Below are 10630 nucleotides of genomic sequence, written 5' to 3' on the forward strand. Positions count from 1 at the left end.
AAAGTTAGTGGCTTCCCCCTGAGTCCAGCACTAGCCATTGTGGCCATTTGCGGAGTGAACCAGTAGATGGAAGATCCCTCTGTAACACTGCCTTTCAAATACATAAATAAATCTTTTAAAAAGGGGGGTGAGAATATAGCTCTAAAGCGTAACTAATAGCCCTAAAGAAGACAATGGAGTTGATTTTCAAAAGAACAGGAATTAATGTTGCAAAAAGGGAGTTAGGAAGGAAGGAAATAATTTTTATAGTGGGATAAATTATACATGGTGTATTGTGGAAACATTCCTCTTAGCCTCTTCCAGGAGTTCCAATCAAAGCAAAGGTGTTCATTTATAGAGTATGACAAGAAAAGAAGAGTAAGAAGAGGCAAAACTGCTAGGTGGGTTCTCAATCTTAAATGTAACGGTAAACTGCTAGGAGGATCTCTGAGTAGCAGAAGGGCACACGCTGGGCAGGATGCTGAGGTTGGAGTCCTGGGATTCCTTTGCTTCAGCAATAAATGGCTATCAACCACTAGCGTAGGTGAATTTTCTTTTCCCTTATGCCTCTATTTTTATGTTTTAGTCTTTTTTCCATCAATAAAAGTGATTTTGCTTTATTTCTTGCTTTATTTCTTGCAGTTACCAAGAAATAAAGCCTCTCCCTCCCTCCCAACCCAAACACACAAATGCACACATACCCTAGTTCTTGGCTTCTAATCACTTATGTACAGCCTGAAAAGCCAAGAGACACTTTTAGAACTGCATATGAACTCCTATCAATAGGCATCTAGAAGATATTCTTAAAAAAAATTCTATGAGGACAAGGTACACAAGGTACACAAGCTACAATACACTTAATTTGTAAAATCCTGTTGGCTTTTCAGAGGCTTCCTTACAGATTATACTCATACACTGGCTAAAAGAACTTTCAGTTTATACTCAGAAATTGTTCACAAAAATAGTTAGACTCATTTGTTTGAGATTCTATCACAGCTGACGTTTCCCGTTTACTCCCCTGCCCTCCAGATGAGTCTTTCCATCTTAGAAGTTATCTCTTGGGACTGTTCTAAGCTTACCGTGAGCTTCTAGTCACCAAATCCAACAAGAACTGCTGCCCAGGGCTCCTTTCAGATTTATTTGTATCGTGGGACACCTTCTCTAAAACCATCTCATCCTTCGGTTTCCAAATTTCTCCATGACCAGGCTTCAGTCTCTCCTCTGCCAACTCACCCACAAGTGCTACTCTCCTCGGGCAATTGTACCCACTCCCAAGACTATAGACCTAACAAATATAAAACATTAAAAATCCAACTCCATTTTCTACTTCTCCTGTAATCTGATCTTTATTCCTGTTCCTTATCAGAAAACTTCATCTCAGGGTTGTCAACATCTTTCAAAAACACTATGACGAAGCTCTTTTCACCATCACAGCCCACTTCCATAAAGTAGAAACACACACACAATTTGTTTTCCTTACTATATTTCCAAGTCAGAAACCTTAAGATCACCCTACATATCCCGGCTGGCCATCTCATTTTCCACAGTCATTTGATTTGGCTATTCTCATCAATGTTACAAATCTGTTCCGGCATTCATTTCTGCTAGTTTTCAAAGGACTCTCCACCGTCATGTCAACTACCACATTCATGTCATGTCATTTCATTTCATTTCATTTCCTACACCCCCACACTGCCTCTCCAGGGTCAGCATCAAAGATTACTATCCTGCAGGCCCACACCAAGTTTCCTGAACAGAAAATGCTCACTGTATCATACTGCATAGTGAAGCCAGAGTTATCTTTTAAAAATATTCTCTTGATTTTACATTGCTAAGTAAAAAATCAAGATGTAGTATATATCTAACCTATGCTTCGTTCTGAATAAAAGAAAATGAACAAATACATTTGTATGCACTTCCGAAAAGACAGAGAAAATATGAACAGCAGTTACTTCTCTTCACTTTGCATGCTTCCATACTGTCTGGAAGCTTTCATTTGGCCATGAAAATGTTTATTTCTTCACCTTCCCCGCCTCCCCCCCCCCCAAGAAAAACCTATAAAGAATCCTGGTTCTTACAAGACAAATTCCTTCCTATTTGATCTCAAGGTACCTTTCCAATCTCATCTTTCAAGCCTTTACCACTTGCTCCTTGGTAATTCACTCCAGTGGAGCCAATATGTCACCAGTCCCCCAAACACTGGTCATCATCCCACCCCCAACCCCTGGGAATATGCATTAACCCTGATTCAAATGCTGTTGTCTTCCCCTCTTTTGCCTGAGAAACTACTAATCTGCCTTCAAAGCATAGCTCCCATGGGGCTTAGCACATATGCTTTTAAGGCTATTTATGTAGTGTTTCATTGGTCGTGTTTCTGCAAGGGAAAGGATATTACTCTTGAGTCTCTAAGTGATAACACATCTCAAATGTCTGATGTATGAATGCTAACACATCTCAAATGTCTGATGTATGACTATCCATCAATCTTTCCATTATTTTATATGCATTTAGTAGCTTCAAGGCTGCTACTAAGAACCATTTCATGCTCCTATGAGCTTGCTGCCTGTAACAGTAATCATTTTATCTTAGCAGCAAGCCTGTAAATTTGACTACATAAAGGACACATATAACAAATGGTGTCAACAAGACTATAAGCCAGAATAGAATAATCATTCTCCAAGGTTCAACTTCAAGAATTTTCACAACTCTTTAGAGACCATACTTTTGACTCTAAACCAGTTAGCAAGTTTTTAGTTCTGTTTTTCTCATTAGACCCACTCTTATTAAAACTTCATACTGTTCTCTTATGAGTACACATTTGATTATTCCTTTATCATTTTGTAGAGCAGTCAATTAGAGTAGTGCCAATTAGATTCAACTGCCCCAGTGTGTAACCTACATTTAAACTTTTAAGCAAAACAGTCTGTATTTTAAGTATCACAAAGTTTAAAGATGTTACTTTCACAGAATAAATATTTATTCACAAAATGATGTTAAAGTATCATATAAGGTTAAGTCTCCAAAAAATTCACAAAAATCTATTTACCATTCAGTATGCACTAGCACTACTTACCAAAAATTTTCGATTAACAAGACTACAGATTGTTAGGTAAAACTTTATGTATATTTCCCATATCATGTCTAGTACTAAGGAACTGGTCTTTTAGTTACTAGTTAGCAGGTGGAGTAGCAACCGTCCTGCTCTGAGCCTGTGGTGTGGAAGGCACTTGCAGAAATAAGCACTGGACTAAGATCAGATCTCTAGCTTACACTAAAGAGTTGACCTGTCAGGACCTATAGCCAGGAGAAATCCACCTGTCCTGTCCAGTGCAACAGGTCCTTCTGGAGTGCTCAGGACATTAGGAGCTTTCTCAGTAAAGCACCAACTCAATCTGGATAAAGGACAATAAAGTTGCGTCAACTAAAGTTGGCTCATCTTCATTTAATGAAATACCAACTGATACCAGGTTTCCCTGTCAGAAAAAAAACACCATGCAACTTACGCTATTAGTGGCTCTCTCAGAAGTACACCCTCACTCTGAATTTCTTTTCCAATTAAGTGCTAAAACCAAAAACAGGATGAAAGTGCTATAACCAGTCTTCTCTGTTTTGCTTTCTTCCCAGGTCTTTTACAAAGTATCACCATACCAAAAAGCACTCGGCCCCTACTGGAGAAAACACAGATAGGACCAACACAGCAGTAAGCTTAAAGAGAAAAGGAAGAACTTTTGGTTATCAGTAGTAAAGAAAAACTGAATTACAGGGAATCTGGTAGAAGAGCCATGGGAGGTAAGGGGCAGGGAGATACAAACATGTAAAGACTATATTTTGCAACCCCAGGTGTTACTGCTAGCATTATCAGGTTTTGGTCACTTAACATTCTGATCATTAAGAAATGTCGTCTTGATAAATTACAGAATCCGAAAATGCTAAAAGTTGAAAGAACTAACAGAAACTACTTACAAATGGGCTCAGCACAATAGTGCAGTGTTTTAAGTCCTTGCCTTGAATGCAGCGGGATCCCATATCAGCGCTGGTTCTAATCCCAGCAGCTCCACTTCCCATCCAGCTCCCTGCCTGTGGCCTAGGAAAGCAGTCGAGGACAGCCCAAAGCCTTGGGACCCTGCACCTGTGTGGGAGACCTGGAAGAAGTTCCTAGCTCCTGGCTCCTGGCTCCGGATCAGCGCAACTCCGGCAGTTGCGGCCGCTTGGAGAGTGAACCATCAGATGGAAGATCTTTCTGTCTCTCCTCCTCTCTGTATATCTGCCTTTCCAATAAAAATAAATAAATCTTTAAATAAAAATTAGCTCCTAAATTTTAAATGAAAGTTAAAAAAAAATAAGCAAACAAACCAGCAGAGGTTAAGGTGCTAAGTTATTCTCCAAGGCTGCACAGTACTATGGAAGAGCTGCAGGCTTACCAGCTTCCACCACACCCCTATCACCTAGGAAGGCCTCTGCCACTGCAGCTGTCACCCTGCATTCCAGAGCTATGTCCCAAGCCTGCAGATGGGCTTCTGGATGCTCTGATACAATTACCTCTGACCACACCCACCTTCACAAATTAGGGTGTAGGGTTAATCTAATTTAGGCTTCTACTTTGGGTATCCTATTGTTAACTCTGTGGCTGTCTATCTAGCAGCCTTTAGCCATAAGCAGCATAGCTTTTTTTTTTAATTTTTAAAGATTTATTTATTTTTATTTTACCTTCATCGCAAAGTCAGATACACAGAGAGGAGGAGAGAAAGACAGAGAAGAAATCTTCCATGCATTGATTATCTCCCCAGGCAGCCGGGGCGGAACCATTCCAAAGCCAAGAGCCTAGAGCCTCTTCTGGGTCTCTCATGTGCAATGTCCCAAGGTTTTTGGGCTGTCCTCTCCTGCTTTCCAGGCCACAAGCAGGGAGCTAGATGGGAAATCAGGCTGTGAGATCCCAGTGTGTTTAAGGTGAGGACCACGCTGGACCCACAGCATAGCTTTTGTCCTGCTTTCCAAAGCCTGAGTTTTCTTTTTTTAAAGATTTATTTATTTTTATTACAAAGTCGGATAGACAGAGAGGAAGATCTTCCATCTGATGATTCACTCCCCAAGTGGCTGCTACAGCTGATGCTATGCCAATCCGAAGCTGGGAACCAGGAATCTCTTCCTGGTCTCCAACGTGGGCGCAGGGTCCCAAGGTTTTGGACCGTCCTCGACTGCTCTCCCAGGCCACAAGCAGGGAGCTGGATGGAAAGTGGAGCTGCCAGGATTAGATCTGGCGCCCAAATGGGATCCTGGCGCGTTCAAGGCGAGGACTTTAGCTGCGAGGCTACGCCGCCAGGCCCCAAAGCCTGAGTTCTTACAAGAACATTTCTCTGAAGAACACTTTGTAAAAGCTTTTCTCTTTCCATCCTGACAGTTCAACCACTTTCTTAAAACTATTACCGCTAATTCATTTGAATTACTCCCAAAATGCATACCTTTTAACTCTATATGCTCAAAGCTATCTTCATCTTCTAGGGAAACACCAATATCCTTTGTTTGCAAAATCAAGTTCCCCATTTAATCTTTTATTCTTAAGGCTTTACCACTTAAGGATCACAACTCTGACAACGGCTGATGGCTGGAAAAAAAAAAGGTCTCTATCCCTTTACTCCAACACGGCTACATATCTTTTCATCCCTGTTCTACCTTGTTCGTCTCCTCTTCCATTCCCAACTTACCCTACTCATTTGGCACTTTTCTCAGATCACATCAGGCACGATGGAGCCCATGTCTGTCCCTTGCCAACATAGTTCACAGAGCAGCAAAACCCACATTACTTTACAGCTGATGAGGAATTGAGGGATATTACAAAGCTTTCAGAACTTTGACTCAATTTCTCATTCTGTATGTAATCAATGAAAATTAGCTAAAACAATCTTTTCTTGATTACTAGCCTATTTCTTCCCATAAGACCTGTAGTATCAGAATGAAGACTGTGATTTTATCCCATTTCTGATTTCAGTCATTTCCATTTCAAATTAGTTTTCATTATCCTCACTTGAAACAACTCTTTCCTACTTAGAGTTTCCTATGTCCTCGATGATCCGGCGTGGTCAAGGGCTTTTGAAGAATGCAGTAAGTTCAGCAAGCAGCCACTAAGTCCCTCCAGGATTTAAGGACACTGTCTCCACATGCAGTTTACAGTGAGGGAATTTCAACAAGTCATGGATAAACTGAATTAAAAAGTAAGTTTATTTTAATGCACAAAGTTTTTTAAATCTATTGCAGTTTTCTCAAAATGCCCATTTTCTGTGAATTTTGTGAAGTGTCCCTAGGACTGACATATAGGTAGGCATCTGCTACAATGTTCAGATTTTGTGTGAATCAGATTTCATCATCTTTTGGACTCGTAATGCATTTTCTTTCTTTTTTATTTTCGCTTTTACTGGCTTTACTTTGCTCATATCAAAGCAATCCTACATAGTGATTTAACTAATATGTTTACTGCCTGAAGGAAGACCACATTACCTCCATCAAGTGCTAAAATTAAAATATATTTTATACACACACACACACACACACACACGTGCTGCTCTAAAGAATCTAACTAGCTCAGTCAATTCAATACTTTACTGCACAGCTAGGGAAGATCTGGCCCAGAGAGATGAATGGCTTGTTCAAAGGCACAGCAGGGCAGAAGGAAGGACTGACTGTCAGGTCTTCAACTCAAGTTCAAGGCCAGCTACATTTCTCTATACCACTTTACTGAAATCGAGTATTTTTTTTTTCCCTTTTTCTCCCACACTAAGTTATTCGTATTTTGGGGTCTAACATAAAGTATGTACCTCTAGGGATAGAACCATTCAAATGACAGTCCTTTACCCAAACAGAGCAACAGAACACCAGAATGACAAATTCTAAAGACTCTGAAGGAGGCCTACAGGATCATCCAAACTAGCAACTCTCAACATGAATGATAAAAATTACAAGCATAGGCAGTTTGCAGCCTACAGCTTTATAATATGCACTCTCTGTACCCTCAAGTTTCCCCTTCTCCAGAAGGCTGACCAGGGGAGGAGGAGGAAGGGACAATGGGACAGGAATGAAGAACCCAAAGCATCATCCAGTATCTTCCTTGAACAGATTAAAACCAAGATCCAAGAGAGGGAAGAATTTGCCCAGATTTGTAAACTCAACAGCTGCTTGGAGTAATTCACATTGTTGGTCTGGGTTTACAATAGTTTGCTAACTAGAGCTCTCCACCACCCAGGAAACTCCCTAAGAACTCCCTAAGTGCCCAGCTGCCATCTAGCAGCTTGCTGTTCGGGAAAGAAAACAGGACAAACTTCAGTCCATATCTGGCTATGCAGAGGCCAGGGAAGCATGTGTTTTGTTTTGTTTTGTTTTCATTTCTGCCCCTTTAGAGACTCTACAGTGATCAGAACCAGCAGGGGCATCCAAGGCCTCCGACGCAACCACTTTACAGGTAAGCACACTGCGGCAGGGAGGGTAATGGGCCCACGCAAGGTGACCCACGGTGAGGCAGTGGGCAAAATAAGGCTGGCACCCAGCACTCCCGATCCCCAGGCGTGGCAGCGTCACAGAGAGGAGACATCGTCTCGGCTAAGTTGACCACAAAGCACCCCTCACTCCTCAACTGGCAGAAGCCTGGAGCCCGCCCCCTCCGCCACTCCCTCCCACCAGTCGTCCAGGCCAAACCCCTCCATTTCGTTGGAGAACCCCGAGGACAAGAGCTCTCTACAATCACAGTAATCCGGCGATGCTAAGCCCTGTCCAGCAAGGCCTACGGACAGCCAAGCAACCCTCCAGCCTGCCTTCACTTGACCGGGAGCTCCGCGCCCCAAGACCGCCAGCCTAGGCGGCCGGAACCCCCGACTCGCCAGCCGGCCACCTCGCCCCTGCCACACGCACCCCGGCTGCGCCGGCCGCCTGCCGACCCTCGGACGCGCTCGGGCGCCGCCTCACCGAACGCCGGCCCTTCGTCTGTTATTGTGGTTGGAGAGGGAGGGAGAAGCGCGACACACACTTCCCGCGGCCCCCCGCCTCTACGGTGCTTCCGCTTCCGCCGACGCAGCTCGAGTGTTTCCGGAACGTTTTCATTTCCCCCGGGGCTAGTCCAGAACCGTGCCGCCATGTTGAGTGTGTAAAGAGGCATGCAGGGTACGTCGGCCATGATAAGCGTGTCGCTACCAGAAGGCAGCGGCTGGCACGTCACGTGACGCTGAAGCGACCAGCACGACGATTTTAGTGTCTGAGGCGTGTGAATCCTTCTTGTCTCTGAAGTGTTCTGCCCTTTGAGCTAGGCCCATGCTTTGTGGTCTTGGGTAAGCCACTGGACTTAGTCATTTGTAAATAGAAATTTTTCCAGAATTCACTCAACTCAAACAGAACCCCTTTTCAACCTTTGGGAATGGGAACCTAGGGGTGAACTTGCAGTTAATGACGGCTTTTTAAGTATTGAATCACTTCTTTTGGGATATTGGGACATGGCTTCCGCATTTCATTTATAAAGCCAGGGGATTGAAAAAAAAACTTGTGGAGAAATAGAATTAAAAGGTAGGTTTATTTTGATGCAACCAGTCTATGTGTAACTTTTTCATGTTACACATTTTTCATAAACTTTTTCAGAATTCCTGGTAGCTTAGCAGCCAAAGGACCTTCACCTGAGTATCTCCTTGAAAATTCCTTGGTGCTCTGATGTCTAGGCAGGGGTCTTATCACTAGTTTCTTTGTTGTGTAACAGGTAAAGAAGTGCTTTCAAAGAGGATAACTGACTTGACAATGTTAGAGCTGGACCAAAATCCAGATTTTGGACCTCCAAAACTTACATTCTTGTCTTTACATGCATATAGCTGATAGGTGCCAAAATCCCTAACTTTAAAGATACAAATACTCCAAGGAGAGTTATTATGCATTCAAGCCACATATACCCAGTTTGATAAGACATCTTTCGGTGGCAATTCAGTCCATTCAATGAGTATTAAGTATACTTGTCGCTATTATGGGTAGCTCAGTAATGCAACTGTAATATCAATGAGTGTGTATTCATAGATTTCAAGCTTGTTTTGAATTAAAATGTGTTTTAAATACGTTTTCCACTTTTAGAAATATGCTCATTTAATAAGACTCAAATTCTTTTTCACAAGTTTTGGAAAATAAAAGGATTTCTTTCACTGAAATGTTAACTGCAGGGCTCGAAGCATCTCCTTAACTCTTGGGGACACAAGTGGGGTTGGATTGGGAAGCCTATTTGGTAAGCATAAAATGCCATTAAGGAGAGCAAGGACATATGCTATGCCTTCTTAATGGAGAAGAAATTTCCAGCAAAAATTTTTGACAGCCTAGATTCAGCCAAGCTTTGATTTCAGATATTCCTCTGGATTTTTCAGATACTGAAAACCATAAAATTCCCTTTCTCTTTCCTCCCCTTGTTCCTTTTATTCATTTGTTTTTACTTCCCTCACTTTGAATTGGGTTTTGTGCAAAACACGGGGAGCCCATCCATTTCTTGGAGGTGGTAGACAAAGGTTTTCACCTTCTGAGTGAAGATGAGTGGCCTGAATGGAGTTTCTCCAGCAGAGGGTGCAGCTCACTTGTTCCACTAGAAGTGAGTGATTTTGTGCTGCCTCCAGGTTTCACTGTCACAAATCTGCTGTAGTGCTGTGGGTCTCAGCAAGTGTATGACTGAACGAGTCTCTTTCTTAGAAACACTATTAAAGCAGTCAGAGCCCTAAAGTACCTGGTGGAGATACTGCCGCAGGAATGACAAAGCTGCTTTAACCTCTTAAAGAAAAAATTAAAGGCAAGAAAGAATGGTAAATATGAAGTTACTTCAAAAGTGTTTGGACAAAATGGAATTAAAATATATGTCTGTTTTGGAGCCAAAGTCTTCAGAACCGTACATAGTTTCTTATTTCCAACAACTTTTTGAATACTTCCCTGTAGGTTTTATTTACCATGCAAAATCTGATGGGAGGGCATGACTCAGTGACTATGTTGGCCAAGATTTTTGAGGCCATGTCCATCTCAGTGGCATGTATTATCACTAATTAGTCACATCCATTGTGGGCATAGAGCATGGATATAATAGCCATTTGACATCTAGGGTTGAAATGTTTCTCAATCGGAATGCTACTGAAATTCTGGCTGTGCCAGTTGCTCACTGTACAGGACTTTCTAGTACCTTGCAATGATTTAGCCCACTGAATGCAAACTAGACCACTCCAGTAATTGGAGGAAGTAGAAATCTCATTTCCATATATTTTAAATTTCCCTTTTGAGAATAGCAATGCCTCACTTTGAAAATTCGTTAGCTCAAGAGTGACTCGATTTTTTTTTTCTTACTCTTAGATCCCGGCCCAAGATTGGGCTTACCACCAACACGGCGTAGAGGCTGAGAATGAGGATGAAAAATGAAGAGGTTCCAGCAAAGGCAAGATGTTTGCTTCTGGTGTCAGGTAGTTAGCTTTGACGTGACACCAGGTTACTAATGTATTAACCCTGTTTAAGAAAATGATAGGACTAGACTCAGTTCTGTGTTGGGGTGTCCTAAACATCAGTATCACTTTGCGTATCCTCCTGCTACCTTACAGTTACATTGTCATTAGGGATGTGTATGTGTGTACCTGTTTTAATCGGAATGCTCTCTTTGTATAACAGTTCTTAG

At 42.1% G+C, this 10630-nt stretch overlaps 1 protein-coding gene across 4 annotated transcripts in view; it reads right to left on the reverse strand.

The window, feature by feature from the left end:
* FBXO38 (F-box protein 38) overlaps positions 1–7997 on the reverse strand; it is a 48385-nt gene extending 40388 nt beyond the window's left edge. For 2 of the 4 annotated variants that reach the window (XM_040997574.1, XM_040997326.1), the window contains exon 1: positions 7876–7996. The gene's annotated coding sequence lies outside the window, so the exon portion shown is untranslated. Of the gene's footprint in view, positions 1–7875 lie in introns of all 4 variants that reach the window. The other 2 variants (XM_040997487.1, XM_040997401.1) reach the window with 2 other exon arrangements.
* Between the last annotated feature and the right edge of the window lie 2633 nt (positions 7998–10630).

The sequence above is a fragment of the Ochotona curzoniae genome, unplaced genomic scaffold, assembly GCF_017591425.1.
Source record: "Ochotona curzoniae isolate NIBS_2020 unplaced genomic scaffold, NIBS_Ocur_1.0 contig_1, whole genome shotgun sequence".
NCBI classification, from domain to species: Eukaryota; Metazoa; Chordata; class Mammalia; order Lagomorpha; family Ochotonidae; genus Ochotona; species Ochotona curzoniae.